The following is a 4,534-nucleotide window of genomic DNA, read 5'->3' as shown; positions in this document are numbered from 1 at the left end:
GCACCTCTCAGGGGGTGGAGGTAGAGAAAATCAGGATTGAAGTTGACCCCAGGAAGAGGCAGGGGTGAGGGGAAGGTGTTTTAAGATTTGCTTTTATTTCTCGTTATCCTACTCTAATTTTGATTGGCAATAAAACTAATTTCCCCAAGTTGAGTCTGTTTTGCCCGTAATAGTAATTGGTGAGTGATCTCTTCCTACCCTTATCTCGTCCCACAAGCTTCTCATTATATTTTCTCTCCCCTGTGCAGCTGAGGAGGAGAGTGACAGAGTGGCTTTGGTGGGCACCTGGCATCCAGCCAGGGTCAGCCCACAACCCTCTTTGTCAATAATGTGAAGACCTGATAGATGACTTTCATATTCACACTGTAGATCCAGTCCAAGGTAATGGGAATTTTTAAATTAATCAGAGAAAGAAGATACATTATTTCATTTTGATTTATGAATCCTTCTTATGTAGCATATTATCCTGTAGTATTTATTTATGAAGTGCAAAAAACCTAAAATATTTTGAAATAAATCTTTTAAATACGGTTAATGCTGTTAGATCAGCTAGATAGATAAAATCAGTTAGATAAAAAAGAAGGAAAGAATGCCTGTACTGATTCAGCCAGGAGATAGTTTCATCAAATCTTTTGCCTTGTCTGTAACAATGAGATTCAAAATCCTTGAATGAAGAAGAGGACATAAAGCACAAGAAGAAACCCACCTTGATTTACCGATGACATTGCAACTTGGTTTTAAAGACAAAGACTTTGAAACAGCTATCAAAAAGCTGTGTAAGTAATATGAATTCTGTTTGAAAGTAGGCCTAACTATGCAAACTCACAAGATAGCTTTTGAAAGGTGCTCAGGCCAGTTTTAAGAGCCAGATCTTGCCAGAGGCCTTTGTCTTCATCAGTACTCCAAATTAAAATTTATTATAGAAAGTAATTACATGTAATTTTGTATTAAATTAGAATGCAAAGCTAAATCCAGACAAGTACTAGTTTGACAATATAGGAAGAATACAAATGTATGTACATTATTACATAAATAGGTAGCTATAAAGATAAATACATGAAATTGTTCATTGGAAGAATGGGGAGGACCCTATAATAAGTGCTAACCTAACTGAAAATGCCGGGGCTAGTTTCTGTGCTGAGGGAATTCTGCTTGGTAATGGGGAAACGCCAGGAGACATGTCATGGCTCTCAGATCTTGAGACTTTAACCGAGGGAGTATCTGCCAGCTCCATGTCAGGAGCAAGTGTTCCTTTGAAGTTGGAGCGCTAATTTTGCCACTGCGATTGGTTTTCTTTGCTTGTTTTCCTCTTTTCCCAGAGGAAACTCCATCTCAGCAGTCAATGAACAATTGGTTCTTCATGAACTGATTTTTCAAGAAGGGAAATAGGAGAAAGTTTTTAGGTTTTGATTCAATCCAATATACAGTATTTCTTGTGTGAAAGACAGCCTTAGCTTAGTTCTTTCTGTCTTCTTTTTCAGGCCACCCATTTAAGTCTTTTGGCACTATCAGAATATATTTATTTAATCAGAAAATATTTATTTCCCATGAAATTGCTGAGTTACAGGAAAGGGATTTTAACCATTTATTAACTTGGGACAATGTAGCATAGTGACCAACTTCAAAAAGTCCGAAATTAATAAAATGGTCAACTAACACAGTTTTGCCAAACCACTTTAAGTGAGAAGCCCCAGAAAATGTCCAGATTAATTCACTTACTTATTAAATTGGGTGACTTAAGTGACCAGTATCATTACATATTTTCTCTTTTTCTATAGAACTGAGAATTCCTTAGGAACAGATCATTTTGTTCTCAGAAACATGTAGGAGACTACAATCTGCTACGATGTAATTTTCAAGTGCCAATTTTATGAGTTTGGTGTGAATTGATGTTGCTCCTGTTGCCCTGAAAGTTACATAGTTTACCAGCCACATTCATTAGGCTTGTCATATCTGGGCATAACTTGTTAAAATTGTACTTGATGGTGTAACAATAAGAAATAAACCTAACTGGCAAGGAAAAAAGTTTATTTTCCATAACTTTGCCAGTTTTGCATATCATTTCTTGATTAGTCTTGACAAATGATGGGATGACTCAAGGGAATTGATTTAGGGGACAACTTGTCAAGGTATTAAGTCCCTAGAAATAGGACACTGCTTAGCTAGGCTTAGAAGATGTCCTGTGTCTCAACCCCAAAGTTATTCAAGCTAATTTTTCATTTGCGTATGAACAGTAGGTGCTTTTCCCTCACTTTTATATTGGAACAGGTAACCTTCTAGACCTTGTTTTTTATTACAAATATGAATGCATTCAGCAAAGATCTTATGCCATTTACTCTAATGAGACCAGAATTTGGCCTTTCTATGTGAATATCATTTGTATTCTCCATCAGAAGTGATTTTATAATGGCTTTCTTAATAAGATAATCCATCAAGGAACTGATGACAACTGCACCTAGTAACCTACTTAACAGATCCAGTTTGACAACTATTACACATTCGTGCATATCATCAAAGCAGGGTGTAATTTAATATTAAATTAATATAGCAAACATATTTGATAGTGGACCATAGTTGCATGAGAAAGTTGAAGTTGATAACTTATGAGCAGAAGAATTGTTTGGCTTTGGAGTAATACTGTCTTGTGACTGGAAGGGAGAAGACACCTACTGCTTGTGAGGGTAGTTCGGTCACCAGATTCAAGTAAATGCTTGAATTTGTTTGCTGATGATATATAGAGCTGTGTGGTCATGAAGGACTTTACTTACCCAAGGTTTCATTTCATTTGGTTCATGAACAGGCATATGACAGTAACTGTCCCTAGAGGAGACCTCATTGAAATTGGCATCTTCCAGTGCACAGATTGCCTGTTTTGAGTCGAAGTTTTACAGGGAAAATTTCCCTGTGTTTCTGTTCATTTTGAAATAAAAGATCCAATTGGTAGTGTGTGTTTCTGTGACTGGAATGGAACTCTGATGAGTGAAATGTATTACCTTGCAAAAGAGTAAATGGCAATAGTCATGGTCTTAATTCCAGTGGGCAATTCACTATACATATAGTATTATTAATAGCCAGGAAGAAGTTGCAGTTTTTCTGAATCCTTGGGAATATTTGTTATTTGATACAACATTTCACCACAGGAAAATTTCTTTTCCTGCAGGCAATCAGAACTTAGAAACTACTTAATAAAAAATGCTCAAAATTATTCTGCATCTTATATGCATACTACTTGCATTTAAGTATTGCCAGATATGTACGATATGTTACGAAGTCGTATCTACGTGATCTGTCCCACGTTTAAATGCCTGGTTTTTTTTAAAGAGTGAAAAGATAGCTATCATTAAATACAAATCAGGTATTTCAAATTTACACCTACTTTTCAGGTTCAGTTACAGAAAGTTTTGGATCAGTGTGACTGTTCATTACCCTACAGACACAAGTGAATCTTTCAGGGAATAGAGGACATGCCAAAGTCTAAATAACATGAAATAGTTGTAGGGTGAAAGGCATCCTGGAGTTGTTCAGTGGGGGTTAGTCCACATTAAAGTAGCTTTGTTCGTAGGGCAGAAGAAAGCAGAATTTCTTGGCAGAGATGCAGCTTCTATCAGCAACATACATTCCTGCCATTTTTTAAATAACTCGCCTTACCAAAGAGCGTAAGTAAACTACCTTAAGGACACCTGCCAGAATGAGTGGAATCTCTATATAGGATTTTGCTTGAGTGGCTATGTCAGAGATATGATGTTTTCTTGATTCTTCTCTATCTTGTATTTTAGCAGATAAATTCTTACTGTATAACCCTGACTTTTGCTTTCACAATTGTGGATTATCTAATCTTGGAGTTCACAATTAGTGTGCAGTAATAGACTATTCCTTTAAACTTTTTTTACTCATAAAGTTCACGTCATGCTTTGCCTTCACTACAAAGAATATATCAAAGTATCTGTAACAGCCACCTTGCAAAGAAAGAGTAACAACTTTTACCAGCAGAATGTTTTTTGGTCCGGTTTGGGATATTATTGTTTGTTTGTTTGGTTTTAATTCATTAAATAAAATTAACTGTACTGACAAAATTACCTTCTTCCTGAGGTAACAGCTGATGGTTTTGAGCATAGGAGCAAACACATTGTCACTTGGAAGCAAACCCAATTTTCACTCTCAACCATTTTCACTCTGTCAGCAGAATTACACGTCAAAATTAATAAAATAGTCAAATCTCTTTCTGCTGCAGCAGTGAAAAATTTGGTTAGAGTAACATGCAAGGTGAATGTTGGACCTGCAGGATATGAACTTGGTAGCAACCATTTTGGTTTATCCTGGCTATCAGTCGTAAGGTGGCATATCTCTACAGTTGGAGTGGTATAACATGGCTGGACATTTTGGGAGAAAAAGAGTAGCTGGAAGTATGGTTACTGCTGACGCAAAGGTAAGCAACAACAATCTCACTGAGTCACATAAGCTATAGCGGAAATTATGGTCTTGCAAGTACAGCTTGAATTGATCAGCTTTTAGACAGGTTTCATCCAGAATAACG

This window comes from Phaethon lepturus, unplaced genomic scaffold (genome assembly GCF_000687285.1).
Source record: "Phaethon lepturus isolate BGI_N335 unplaced genomic scaffold, ASM68728v1 scaffold34770, whole genome shotgun sequence".
Lineage (NCBI taxonomy): Eukaryota > Metazoa > Chordata > Aves > Phaethontiformes > Phaethontidae > Phaethon > Phaethon lepturus.
This window is presented reverse-complemented; position numbering follows the sequence as displayed.